This window comes from Trichechus manatus, unplaced genomic scaffold (assembly GCF_000243295.1).
Source record: "Trichechus manatus latirostris isolate Lorelei unplaced genomic scaffold, TriManLat1.0 scaffold00048, whole genome shotgun sequence".
NCBI classification, from domain to species: domain Eukaryota; kingdom Metazoa; phylum Chordata; class Mammalia; order Sirenia; family Trichechidae; genus Trichechus; species Trichechus manatus.
Window position 1 is genome coordinate 8,663,665 of NW_004443984.1, and position 15,071 is coordinate 8,678,735.

At 36.9% G+C, this 15,071-nt stretch overlaps 1 protein-coding gene across 1 annotated transcript in view; it reads left to right on the forward strand.

Moving 5' to 3' along the window:
• Window positions 1-15,071, forward strand: part of EIF4G3 (eukaryotic translation initiation factor 4 gamma 3) — a 348,277-nt gene that overhangs the window by 42,614 nt on the left and 290,592 nt on the right. The window contains exons 2-3 of the mRNA XM_023732132.1: window positions 1,303-1,378; window positions 10,835-10,892. The gene's annotated coding sequence lies outside the window, so the exon portion shown is untranslated. The remainder of the gene's footprint in view (window positions 1-1,302; window positions 1,379-10,834; window positions 10,893-15,071) is intronic.

Sequence of the window (15,071 nt, forward strand, 5' to 3'; positions counted from 1 at the left end):
AATCTTCATTCTGAATTAATGGACAAGCTAATGTGAAGGATTTTTGTCCTGAAACTTGAGAGGCTTATGTTTTCTACATTGTAAACATATATGTATAGTTGTTTGGATGAAGCAGTTTCTTTATGAGCTGCTTTAGCCTTTCATTTCTCAATGCAGCATTTTGAATCAGTTCTTTGTGTGTAGGTGATGATGGCAGCACATTTAACTGTTGTCTGAGGTTGCTAGTTTTAAGTCTAGAGACTGATACAATGTTATTTTAAATATAAAGTTAAGCATACTTAGTTTAAATGTAATTAATTTTAAGTGATTAAAACACAAGCTTTTTTTTGTTTTCCCTCTCCCACCTGAGTAAACTGTTGCTACTTGGAAACAGAATTTACTTTTAATGATTCTTTCAGACTTCTGCAACTTTTGGTCATTCTTGTAAAATTATTATTTGCAGCTGTCACTTTGTCTTCCAAACTGTGTCCTTGAATTAGAGAAAGGTTCATGACATTGGAAGAATTAAATACTTGTTAGGTCAAAATGTGTCATTTTGGGGTTACTACATTTATAGTTATTTAAAAATATATATTTAAATTATATAAGTCATTTATTTCCAATGAAGAAAAATTACATAACACAGGTATATAATTCCACCACCCATAGGTAATTGCTATTAACTTTTTGTTGACAGTCTCTGGTTGTCATTCTTGAAGAGATCTAGAGTGCGCAAGCATTTTCTGTTACAAAATACTGCCTTACTAGGTAGAAGAGCTTACATCTTTCAGTTTTGAAGTGGAACAAAGCAATTGTATTTTGAAAAATGCCCTACCAACGTGGTGAAATCTTTTAAACTAAATAATGCTGGAGAGCCTCTTTTGAAAAATGGGGAGTTGGTAGATGGATGTGGGGAAAAGTAGCAGCTAAAATAGAAAACAAGGAAACAACTGTCTTTGCTATTCCTGTGTAATTAGCAGAAAAGACTGGGCCTATGTTAGCAATTTCACGTTGATGAATTAGGCTTATCTTTCTCTAAAATGTAATGGTGGTAGATTGTCATCATGGACCCAAAGTTTGGAGACTTGTACAATTTTGTTTTGAATTTCTGTGGAATGTTTATCATGCGAATCACTTTTGGAGAGATTGATTTAATCACATTAAGAAATGTGAAATACTTTGTTTTCTAGAGTTTGTAAGTGCATAATTCCACTAGTTGAGTGAAAATGCTTGGGACGTTGACAGAATTTTGTGGTAGTGATTTTCTCTTACTGTTAAAGCAATCCATTTTTGAGTTCTTTTATCCTTAACTCACTCTTCTAGAATTCCTAGAGGACCTGTGCAGCAACCTCTGGAGGATCGAATCTTCACTCCGACCGTCTCGGCAGTATACAGCACGGTAAGTATCTCAAGGTTGCTTGTGATGTTATATATTTGCTTTTGCACATAAGCTCTTACAGACAGTGTTTAACTGGCACATGAAAGGTTTTTTAAAATATATTTTTAAAATATTTTAACTGCTTTTAATGTTGATAATTAAAACTGATGATGAATTTCTTAATTCTTGAGCATCAGTATTGTTATTCACCTGTTGCTTTATTGGATTACAACTTTGAGCATTCAGGAAGGATTCAAAGTGATGTATTTTTTGAGACATTTCATAACTATACATGTACTTTCTTAGAGGCACACAACTTTTGCCTACAAAATCCATAAAATATCTCCAATGGCATCTGACATAGAACATTGAAAAAAAGAAGTTGACAATTTGAATATTAACTTTTTATAGGTAACATTTTTCTCATGTAGCTGCATGAAATAATTTTCCTTCATTAAAAATATTAATTCACCATATGAGTGGTGTCTGAGGTCTTAAAAGCTAGCAAGCGGCCATCTAAGATGCATCAATTGGTCCCAACCACCTGGAGTAAAGGAGAGTGAAGAACACCAAAGACACAAAGTATTAGCCCAGGAGACAGAAATGGCCACATGAACCAGAGACTTCATCAGCCTGAGACTAGAAGAACTAGATGGTGCCTGGCTACCACAAATGACCATCCTGACAGGGAACACAACAGAGAGTCCCTGATGGAGCAAGAGAAAAGTGGGGTGCAGAACTCAAATTCTAGTAAAAAGACCAGATTAATGGTTTGATTGAGACTGGAGGGACCCCAGAAGACATGACCCTTGGACTCTCTGTTAGCCCAAAATTAAAACCATTCCCGAGGCCAGCCCCTCAGACAAAGATTAGATTGGACTATGGGACATAAAATGATACTCGTGAAGAGTGTGCTTCTTAGCTCAAGGAGATGCATGAGACTAACTGGGCAGCTCCTGTCCAGAGGTGAGATGTGAAGGCAGAGAGGGTCAGGAGCTGGTTGAATGGTTGCAGGAAATCTGGGGTGGAAGGGAGCAGTGTGCTGTCACAGTATAGGGAGAGCAACTAGGGTCACATAACAATGTATGTATAAATTTTTGTATGAGAGACTAACTTGAATTATAAACTTTCACTTAAAGCGCAATTAAAAAAAAAAGTAATTCACCATAAAATGTCTAGATATGGATTTCCGTTCATTTGACTTTGGTATTAAGGGGTCCCTTTTGATTTCAGGCCTTTTCATAGTTGGAGTGATTTTTTTTTCTAGTATATTTTTTCTTCTATTTCCTCTCTTGCATTGTTTATTTCCATTTTCCCTTGTCTTTTCTTTAAGAGCTACAGTTATTTATGGATTGATCCTCTATTTCCTGTTCTCTACTCTGTCACCTTCTCAACTAATATTTTCCTTTATTCATCCTCTTCACTTCTTTCCTTGACATTTTGATTGGATTTCCAGCATTATCAGTACTTCTTTTTAATACTCCTAAAGCAAAATTAAGGATCCCTGGTAGCGCAGTGGTCAAGCACTTAACTGCTAACCAAAAGGTTGGCTGATTGAACCCACCCAGTGGCTCCACAGGAAAAAGAACTGGTGATCTACTTCCATAAAAATTACAGTCTAGAAAACTCTATGAGGGCATTCTACTTTGTCACGCGGGGTTGCCATGAGTTGAAATTGACTCACAGGCACCTAGCAACAAAGCAAAATTAGAATCTGTATCAAAAGTAGGGAATATTTTCTTATCTCATTCAGTTCCACTTTTCTTCTCTTTCTGCATCTCAGTCAGCTTCCTTTTTACCTCTTGTTTTATACAGTTCCTAATTTCTCAAATTCTATTGTTATTACAGAGCTCATACTTAAGTTTTTTTCTTTAGTGTCCCCTGTTGTTGTGTGATGTTGAGTCGATTCCAACTCATAGCGACCCCATACGACAGGACTGCCCCCTAGGGTTTCCAACGAGTGGCTGGTGGATTCGAACTGCCGACCTTTCGGTTAGCAGCCAAGCTCTTAACCACTGCATCACCAGGGCTCTTGACTTCCCACTAGTATTTTTTTTCATTTTGTGACATTGGTTGCCAACCCCACGACATGTCAGCAGTCTCCCCTTCTGAACCTTTGGTTCTCCATTACCAGCTTTCCTGTCCCCTCCTGCCTTCTTGTCCTTGGCCCTGGGCTGGTGTGCCCATTTAGTCTCTTTTTGTTTTATGGGCCTGTCTAATCTTTGGCTGAAGGGTGAACCTCAGGAGTGACTTCATTAAAAAGGGGCAGCTAAAAGGGTGTCCGGGGGCCATACTATCGGGGTTTCTCCAGTCTCTGTCAGACCAGTAAGTCTGGTCTTTTTTTTTTTTTTTTTTCTGAGTAAGAATTGTGTTCTACATTTTTCTCCAGCTCTGTCTGGGACCCTCTATTGTGATCCCTGTCAGAGCAGTTGGTGGTAGCCAGGCACCATCTAGTTGTGCTGGACTCAGTCTGGCAGAGGCTCTGGTAGTTGTGGTCCATTAGTCCTTTGGACTAATCTTTTCCTTATGTCTTTGGTTTCCTTCATTCTATTCTCCCTTGCTCCAGATGGGGTGGGACCAGTGGAGTATCTTAGATGGCCATTCATAAGCTTTTAAGACCCCAGACGCTAATCACCAAAGTAGAATGTAGAACATTTTCTTTATAAACTATGTTATGCCAATTGATCTAGATGTTCCCTGAGACTATGGTCCCCACAGCCCTCAGCCCAGCAATTTGGTCCCTCGGGGAGTTTGTGTCTGTGGAGCTTCCATGACTGTCTTAGGCTGGGTTCTCTAGAGAAGCAAAACCAGTAAAGCATATAAATATATATATATATATATATAAGTATATATATATATATGTTTATAACTATATATATGTGTACATATATATATATATGTATTTATAACAAGGAAACAGCTCACACGATTGTAGAGGCTAGAGTGTCCCAAGTCTGTGGATCAGGGTAGAGGCCTGTCCCAATTCATGCAGTTGCAGAAGCTGGCGAACCCAAGGTTGGCAGGTCTGAGAGCAGGGCTTCCACTCACAGACTGTGAAGGTCAGTGAATTCCAAGATCAGCAGATAAGACCGCAATCTTCCTCCTGATTCACGTAGCTGAAGGGGCTGGTGAACCCAAAATCAACAGGTCGGGAACAGGACTCTTGCTCACAGGCTGTGAAGGTCAACAAATCCCAATATTGATAAGTAAGCTGCTAGCTCAAGTCCCAGGAGCCAGAGGTGAGATGACAAGAGGCAGCTGCTGGGTCTGGAACAAGACAAAACCTTGGCAAGGCGAGCAGAAAGGAAGTAGCTGCCGGAGTGCAGAGAGATGAAGGCTGAGGGTGCAGTGAGCTGCTACAGGCCCCACCCCCGCCAATACCACTCAGCAGAGTCCATCATGGGAGTGATCACATATCAGATTTCAACAGGGAAATGATCACAACATTATACAACTGCCAAAACACTGAGAATCATGGCCTAGCCAAGTTGACATACAGTCTTAACCATCACAATGACCTTGCCTTGGACGAGTTGTGCTGACTTCCCCAGAATTGTGTACTGTCTTACCCTTCACCAAAGTTACCACTTACGTCTGTTTAGTGTTTTTCCCTCCCATCCTTTCCCTCCCTCGTGACCAGCACATGATAGGTTTTTGATAAAAGTGTTCAATAAAATCTTGAATAGAATTATATGAACATAATTCAAAAGCGGTTGCAGCAGTATATCGACAGGGAATTGCCAGAAATTCAAGCTGGATTCAGAAGAGGATGTGAAACCAGGAATGGCATTGCTGATGTCAGATGGATCCTGGCTGAAAGCAGAGAATACCAGAAAGATGTTTACCTGTGTTTTATTGACTGTGCAAAGGCATTCAACTGTATGGATCCTAACAAATTATGGATAACGTTGTGAAGAAAGGGAATTTCAGAATACTTAATTGTGCTCATGAGGAACTTTTACATGGATCAAGAAGCAGTTGTTCAAATGGAACAAGGGGATGCTGCGTGGTTTAAAGTCAGGAAATGTGTGCATCAGGGTTGTATCCTTTCACTATATCTATTCAGTCTGTATGCTGAGCAAATAATCTGAGAGGCTGGACTACATGAAAAAGAACGGGGCATCAGGATTTGTGGAAGACTCATTAATAACCTGCGATATGCAAGTGACACAACCTTTGCTCGCTGAAAGTGAAGAGGACTTGAAGCGCTCACTGATGAAGATCAAAGGCCACAGCTTTCAGTATGGATTACACTTCAGCATAAAACAAAAATCCTCACAACTGGTCCGATAAGCGACATCATGATAAATGGAGAAAAGATTGAAGTTGTCAAGGATTTCATTTTACTTGGATCCACAGTCAACACCCATGGAAACAGCAGGCAGGAAATCAAAAAACTTATTATATTGGGCAAATCTGCTGCAAAAGACATTTTTAAGTGTTGATAAGCATGAGCCCGACCCACGCCATGGTGTTTTTAGTCGCCTCATATGCATGTGAAAGCTGGATGATGAATAAGGAAAACCGAAGAAGAGCTGACGCCTTTGAATTGTGGTGTTGGTGAAGAATATTGAGTATACCATGGATTGCCAAAAGAATGAACAAATCTATCTCGGAAGAAGTACAACCAGAATGCTCCTTAGAAGCAAGGATGGCGAGACTACGTCTCACATACTTAGGACATGTTATCAGGAGGAATCAGTCCCTGGAGAAGGACATCATTCTTGGTAGAGTAGAGGGTCAGCGAAAAAGAGGAAGACCCTCAGCAAGATGGATTGACACAGTGGCTGCAACAGTGGGCTCAAGCATAATAACAGTTGTGAGGATGACACAGAACGAGGTAGTGTTTCGTTCTGTTGTATGTGTGGTCTCTTGGAGTTGGAACCGACTTGACAACACCTAACAACAACAACAATATAATAAGGTGAATAGATCTTTTTTCCATCATCTTAATCTAAGAAGTTAAGAGGTGAAACAAAGATTATGTTTCATGGATTGGCCTGCACACTCATCTTCTTTTTCCTATTTCCATGAAGATTAACCTCCAGCTTTGTATTATGATTCTTTTAGACAGTGAGTTTTATTTTTCTGTTTGGATTTTTTTTTTCTTAAATTTTTTTTTTCTGCCTCATTACATGCTCATAAGAAAAGAGAACATTGGTTTTAATATGAGGAAATTTAATTTTTAATATTAAATTATTAATTCAAATTCATAAGTGAAGGAAAATAAAAACTTAGAGGATAAGGGTAATGAAATTATAAGCAAATTCCAGTTGTCTTACAGTCAGCCTAAGTGAATTTAGGGGAGTTGGGGCTCAAACCCATCTTTTTTAATATTTCAGTTCAACATACCATTGAGTCCCTAGGGATATAGAGAAGGTGCTTTTTATTTATTTTTTATTGTTATACTTTCAGTGAAAGTTTACAGTTCACGTTAGTCTCTCATACAAAAATTTATACATACATTGTTATGTGACCCTAATTGCTCTCCCTTTACTGGGACAGCACAATCCTACTTTCTACACCTGATTTCCTGTGTCCATTCAACCACCTCCTGACCCTCTCTGCCTTCTCATATCACCTCTGGACAGGAGCTGCCCATTTAGTCTCTTGTATGTCCTTGAGCTAAGAAGCACACTCTTCATGAGTATCATTTTAAAGACAGGCTGCTTTAAAGAAACAGTCTAGTGAGAGAGATGAGGAAATAAATAATTGTCATTAAAGTAATATGATAAAGCAGTGGTTCTTACCTTTAGGATCGTACATCACTTTTAGAATTAGAAAACAGTTGCATGCTTTCTCCTCAAAAAAGAGCATATACCAAGTTTTTGCATATAAAGTCAACCTCACAGATTTCGTCCAGCCAACCATGGGCCCCAGGTTAAGAACCTTTGATTAGAGAACATGTTGCTATATGGGAAGGGAAGATTCAGAGGCATGGTAATGGAATGGCCAGTAGTCAGGGTTTGTGAGCAGAAGTAGAACAGATAGCTGGGTTTTGGAAACATGAAGGTGGCCCTGAAGAATTAGAACTGTGCCATGCAGATAGTGGGTAGACTGATCATTTATCCTGGTTTGCCTGAGACTAGTCTCAGTTTCTGTTATAGAGTGTTTAAACAGATGTTAATTGCTTTTTGTACCCCTTTTCACTATTAAAAGTGATCCAGTTTTGATGATAAATTATCTAGTTACTCTAGTAATTGGGAACCTTCAATTAATATTGAAAAATTAATTTTTTTTATGGTACTACCTTCCTTTTGGACATAGGTTATTTTTTTGTTTTTGTTTTTAAAGTACTGGGCATAAGAGCAGTGTAATTTTTGTCAAGCATAACTCTTAAGATATGACTATTTTTTCTTATAAAAATACACATTCACCATTGAATTATTATTTTCATAAAGTCAGCAAAAGAAGAAAATGAAAATTTCTAGCAATCCTGAGTGATTTCTAGCGACCAGTAGTATTACCATGTCTTGTTAAAATATCTGTATATTTTATCCCAGTTTGTCACTTTTTAATATGGGCTTTTCCTCTGTTATTAAAAGCATTTCTCTTAACATTTGGCAAATATTTATTAAGCTTCTATTGTTGTGTCATGCATTGGTCTGAGTGTTGAGAATATAGTAGTGAGCAAAAGAAACCTGTAGCCCTCATGGCGCTTACATTTTTGTAGGATAAAAAGACAGTACACAAATATATATGTAATATACTCTTGAGTGGTAATAAGTGCCTTGATGAAAACTGTGGCAGGATAAAGGGATAGAGAATGACTGGTGGTCCTACTTTAACTAGGGCCCTCAGGGAAGCCCTGTCTTAAGAAGTCGCATTTAAGCAGAAACCTGAATGAACTGAGGGAGTGAGCCTTGCGATTTTTTAGGAAAAGATCATTTCCAGTAGAAGGAATAGCAATGCAAAGTCCCAGAGATAGGAATATGCTTAACATGGTCTTAGAACTGCCAGTGAGCCCGTGTGACTAGAGTGGAGAGTGGTAGGAGGTAGAATTCAGAGAACTATCTGGGTGTCATATATTAACAAACCAATTGCGGTTGAGTCGATTGCGATTCATGGCGGCCTCCTGTGTTGCAGAGTAGAACTGTGTTCCATAGGGTTTTCATGGCTATGACGTTTTGAAATCAGATCGCCAGGTCTTTTTCCAAGGCACCTCTGAGTGAATTCAAACTGCCAACCGTTAGTAGTTGAGCGCTTGACAATTGTGCCACCCAGGGACTCCTGGGCATCTTATAATGTAGAACATTATAGACAATAGTAAAGATTTAGGATTTTAATCTGAATGTGATGGAAAACCACTGGAGGATCAAGAGCAGTAGATTGCAGCTACTGTATGGAGAGTAGTCTGTGATGTGGGCTGATGGTGAAGTGGAAGCAGGGAGACCGGTTAAGGGCTGCTGGTTTGCTCTAAGGTAGTAGAGGTAAAGGAGTTGAGTAGTGGGATTTGGTATATATTTTGAAAGTAGAGTCAATAGGATATGATGCTAGCTTGGATGTGGAATGTGAGAGAAAGAAGAACAAAGGCTGATGTCATGGATCTCGGCTTGAGCAACAGAGTCAGTGTGGTGCTATTTATGGAGATGAGTACTGGGTGAGGAGCAGGGTTTTTGTTAAGAAAAATTCACATTTTTTCGTGGGGGGTTAAGCATTTAGGTTGTTTCCAGCTTTTGCTATTATAAATGACTTTAAATTTAACCTTTTTTTTTTTTTTTTGTATTTTCAATTATTTTTATAGACTAACTTTCCAGAAGTGCAATTACTGAGTTAAAGAATAGGCATGTTATTAATATATTCTCCACAAATGAGGACGTGTGACTTTGCAGACTTACTACTTTGGAGAAGAGATCATAAAAAATCTTTGAATGACAGCACAGTGCCTGCTATATAATTTACATGAAATGTGTTGAATCTGCTATATTTTAATTTATTTTTTCATTTAGATCAAATTCGATTTCTACTATTTAAAGCTGCTACTACTATGTATGACATATGTAGCCCTTCGGTGAATTAAAAAGTATGTGTGTCAAAAAAAGCATATCTGTATATTATATATAGTGCTTGTTCTGGAAGGACAAGGGATTTTTGGCAGTGTTACCTTAAAATATGATATTCTCCATTTTTTTATAAAATGGTTTCCATTCTTAGTACAGTAATTTAAGTCTCTGTCCCACTTTTACAACTTTGTTGTACATGTTATTAGCTGAATGGGTAGGAGAGTGCTTGACCAGGTGTTTTGAAGTTGTTAGTCCCCCTTTTCGTCAGCCCCAGGATTGAGTATTGGCCATCTTTCCTGTAGTATCAGGTTCATTAGTATCATTTTTGTGTCAAAATAAAGGCTAACCCTCAATTTACCTCCTACTGTCTCAGCATATGGTGCCCATATGCCACTTTCACTGGGTTGGTTAAATTCCTTGAAAGGCAAAAAGACTCCTGGGCAGTCTTAAAAAATTACACAATCAAAGATTTTTCATTGTATGTCTGGTATGCAGGCTTTATGCACTGATGTCAGCCATTTTAGGTAGATTCTTTGCCGACAATCAGAGAAGTGTCTTATATTTGCACTCAGCTTTTGAAATGCCTTCATGGTTGTTTTGTGTATGCAAGTTTGTCCTTGGAACATTTATCAGAGATGAGAGGGAAACTTTTGTCATTATTCTTCATTAGCCATAGTTATATTAGAGCGATTAATCATATGGACAAAAAAACAATCAAACAAATATATGCTTCTTGTACTTTAGTAAGAGCAGTACATGTTATATAGTAGAGGGAAAACGGTAAAACTAAAGAGGTATGAGCTAATTTGAAATATATTAATTTTCTTACATTGGCATGCTTCTGAAATATAAACTATGGAATTTTACCATGTTGTAGAGTTTTGTCATATTTTATTTAGAGGAATTAGATTTTATTACTGTGATATCAGTATTTTGTGTACAATCACGGAGAAACTTAAAAAAAAATCTTCCAGAATAATGAGTTTACTACGAGAAGCAGCAGTCTACTTTCTGCGAGTTTGGAAGGATTGTTTTAACTGCTTGTGAAAAATTCGTATAAGTAAATCAGTTAATTTGAATAAATTACTCCTTAATCCCATAAAATTTTATGATCCTTTTTAGTCAGCTTATACTTTTATAAAATCTTGATTCTGTCATCCTATAGCTTTATGTCATCTAATTAGAAAATCGTGCTTTGATGTGTTTTTCCAAGTCACTAATAAGTATGGAGTCATGTCAGTAGAGACTCCTCTAAACCAACCCTTTGCCATCGAGTCAGTTCTGACTCAAACCAGAGATAAAATTTAGCCTGGGCTGATCAATATTCCTAAGGCAGTAGTGCTCAGACAGGTGTAAATCTACTTAATTGTTCTATTATCCAGCACAGAATAACAATCCATTTTTTCCCCAGTGATAGATACACCAGTTGAACTGATGATTTATTTGTTTACTTGTCCTTTACCTTTTGAAACAGCTTTACTGAGGAATAATTGATATACAGTACACTGCATGTATTTAAAGTGTTCAATTTGGTAAGTTTTGACGTGTATATACCCATGAAAACCTTTACCACAATAAAAAAAAAAATGAACTTATCCATCCTTCCTAAAAGTTTCCTTCTGCCCCTTTGCGATCCCTCCTTCTCATCCTCCCACTATTAATCTGCTTTCTGTCATTATGAATTCACTTATATTTTATAGACTTTTATATAAATGGAATCATGCAGTATGTACAGCAGATAATACTCATTAGCCATAGTTGTATTAGAGCAAATGATCATATGAACAAAAAAAAAGAATCAAGTATATTTTTTTAAAACTTTAAAATAAGAGCAGTATATATTACATGGTAGAGGGAAAATGGTAAAACTAAGGAGGCATAAGCTAATTTGAAATAAAAAAAAAAAAATTTCTTCACTCAGCATAACTGTTTTGAAATTCGTTCATGTTGTGTGTATCAATAGTTTGTTCCTGGAAGAAAAGGTAAAATAATCCTAGGGCTGTTGGAATCACATGTTCTATATACTGTTTTTTCCCCTAATACTAGGATTTGGTTTTAATTGAATTATTATTAAATTATTTTAAATCATAATGATTATGCAGCTTGGTAATTTTTATATTTAACACTACTTTGTATTGTAAATGTTTTTCCATGTTATTACCACCCCCCCAAAAAAAAAAAACCAAACCAATTGCCACTGAAGTGATGCCAATTCATAGCAACCCCATACACGTTTATTGAGTAGAATTTTGCTCCATAGGGTTTTTCAGTGGGTTGATCTTCTGAAAGTAGATTGCCAGGCCTTTCTTCTGAGGTGCCCCTGGCTGGACTTGAATCATCAGCCTTTTGGTTAGCAGACGAGTGCTTAACCATTTGTGCCACCCAGGGACATCATGCCTATTATACAGCATTCATAAACATAATTTTAACAGCTTAAGTAGCCTCTCAAGGAGATAAACCATAATTTACATAGCTACTATTGTTTGGCTTAAAGATTCCTTCTTCTTTATTTTCTGTTTTAAATAACTTTTGTGATATATACATAGGCGTATGTATATATGTACACATATTCCCATATGTGTGTAATTTTTTTCTGTATTTAAGATTATTTCCTTAGACTTAAGATTCCCAGGAGAAGCACACATTTTTAAGGTACTCAATATTTTTAACAGATTGTACGGTTGTAGCAGCTTACATTGCTACTAACAGTATCGGAGTGTGTATCTTGACAGTTTCAGGTCTTCCCAATTTAAAACATCTTTGCTAATTTGATAGATCAGAAGTGGTATTTCACAATTCACAAAAGAGGAAATTAGGAGGTAAATGACTGTAGAAGAATGTTTAACATTTTTACAGTAATGATGCCATATTTTGTTTATAAAATTAACAAACGTTTGAGTATCTGTTTCTCAGTTCTATAGGGAACTTAATAATTAGGAATTTTTTAAGGATTTTTTCCATAGCCTTTTAATCTTTTTTCTTCTTTAATCTTTTTTAATTATTGAGTATGGAAAAGAAATGAAATGATCCTGCTTATGGTGGCAGAAGGGATTTGGTTGTAAGAAGTGTGTATGTATTTAAATTATTGTCCCTTTTCTCCAGTAGCAGAGTGATACTTGACCATAGTTAGAAATCTGAATTTTTTGGTATTTGAGATAAATAAAAGATGAAGATCACCTTTAGATATTTTCTTAATGCTAACATTGATTTAAGTTCAATTCAGAATTTTCTAATTATTTGGAGTTACTTAGATCAGTAGTTTTCAACTGGGGGTGATTTTTGCCCCCCAGGGGATAGGTGTTTGGCAGTGTCTAGGGACAGTCTTGATTGTCACAACTAAAGGGGGAGTGCTACTGGCATCTAGTGGCTAGAGGTCAGGGGAGGTGTTAAACTTTCTACAGTACACAGGATGGCCCCACAACAAAGAAATACCTGGCCCAAAATGTCAGTATTGTCACTGTTAAGAAATCTTGACCTAATTTTTCCTTAAATGTTAGGCAAAATTATTAAAATTAGCTAAATTTATTAACATCCATTTACCAAGCCAATATTTACTGAATAATTACTATGTACTATACTAGATGCGGGGCAAAAAACATGTGAAAGTGAAAAATAAGAAAAATTGTAGTAAATGCTTAGAGAAGGAGATAAACAGGGTGTAAGATTGACAACAGGGCAATTCCTATTTAGATATGAGAAGAAAGCCTTTCTGAGAAGGTAGCATTTTAGGTGATATCTTAACCATGATGAGGATTCAGCCCTTCATGGATGAGGAGAAAGAGCACAAACTTTCCAAACAAACGTTGTAGAGGAGCCACCGGAGGAGTTCTGTGGTGACTGGTGCTTATTGCTCTGGAGACAAGGCACAAGATGGGAGGCTCAGAACCCTGCTGTCCAGTAGAAACATGTCTGGGAGCACTAAAAATGTGACTAGTGTGACTGAGGAACTGAAGTTTAAATTTTACTTAATTTAAATTTAAATAGCTGCTTGTGGCTACTACACTGGAAAGTATAGCTCTAGAGGTTGACAAAGTCCAGGGCAGGCCGATTTTGTAAGGTCTCATAAGGCATTTGGATTTTATTTGATGTACAGAAAGAACCTTTGAAAGTTCTCAGGTAGGGGAATCAAAAGATTTAAATTATAAAAATACTGCCTATCATATCAGCAGGTGAGCTGGAGTTTACAGATTATAACCAAAAAAAACCAAAACCGTAGCTGTCGAGTCGATTCTGACTCATAGCAACCCTATAGGACAGAGTAGAACTGCAAGCCTTTTGGTAGCTCCTAATCACTGCACCACCAAGGCTCCAGTATATAGGGGGCACAGAATGTATAGCAGTTCAGAATAGCTAAGTGGCTTTGGAATCAAACCAAATGGATTCAAACCCTAGTGCTGTCCTTGCGTAACTTATTTAACTTCTCTGTACCTCAGTTTCCTTCCTCAGTAGTAAAATGGAGATCATAATACTCCCCACCTCACAGGTCATTTTGAAGGTTAAATGAGATAAATCCATTTAAAACTTACAGACCCTGGCATGTAAACATCACTCAGATACTAGCAGCAGCTGCTACCACCATCACCATTACCACCAATACTACTGTTACCACTCTTACAACTAGGATGATGAAACTACTAATTTACTGTTCATTTAGAACTAAATATGAACAAGCTTAATGTACAGTAGAGAAAGTGCTTATGTTTTTCATTGTAATAGTGTGAATTTTAAAACTTAAGTGTTTATCATAAATAATTATTATACAGAGTAATCTGTGGAGTGCTTAACTTTATTAAAATAAAAAAGTAACCTCTTTCCTTTAATAATATATGCATATCATAGAAAAATCAGGAGAAAAAAGACTTCTAGTTCCATCACGCATGTGCTAAATACTACTAACATGTTTTTATATTTCCTCTTTTTATTCAGCTATTGTCCTGTTAGATACCTGGATTACTTTTAATAATTCCATACAGATTTTTTTGTAAAAATAACATAATTTTAACAGTGTTGCACAGGTGATACTCGTTACTTATGAAGTGCTTCCTATGAAGTGTCTTTATTGAATGTGAATTTACATTTGATATTCCAGAACTGCCCTTCCTGCAGTTTTTGAGCTGTTCTTATTTATGTTAATTGACATTTGCAAACCAGTATAAAGAAAGTAATGTATGCTTTTTATTCTGCTTGTGCATACATGTTTGGCTCTGAAAATAGTAGTAAGTAATACAATAGTTTAAGAAGTTAACCTTTTAAAAATTAATGGTTAAAAAGAATATGGCTACATCTACATCATGGACTATATTCAGCCATTTAGAAGAATGAAGTAGGCATGTATATTGACGTGCAAAGATTTCTGACATATTGATAAGTGAGAGGGAAAACATGTCGCATGATAGTAATTATTATATGGTTGCATTTATGTATAAAACAAACATTTGTAAATGTATAGAAAAAGGTTTGGAAGAATGTATGTCAACAGTTAATAGAAATTTTTTTGTTGTTAGTTGACATCAAGTTATTTCCTACTCATGGCGACCCCATGTGTGCAGAGTAGAACTGCTCCATAGGGCTTTCAAGTCTATGACCTTTTGGGAGCAGATCTGTAGGCTTGTCTTCCAAGGTACCTCTGGGTAGATTTGAACCACCAACCTTTTGGCTAATAGTCGAATGAAGTGGCATTTGGGGGCTGAAGGGGACATTACTTCTTTTAC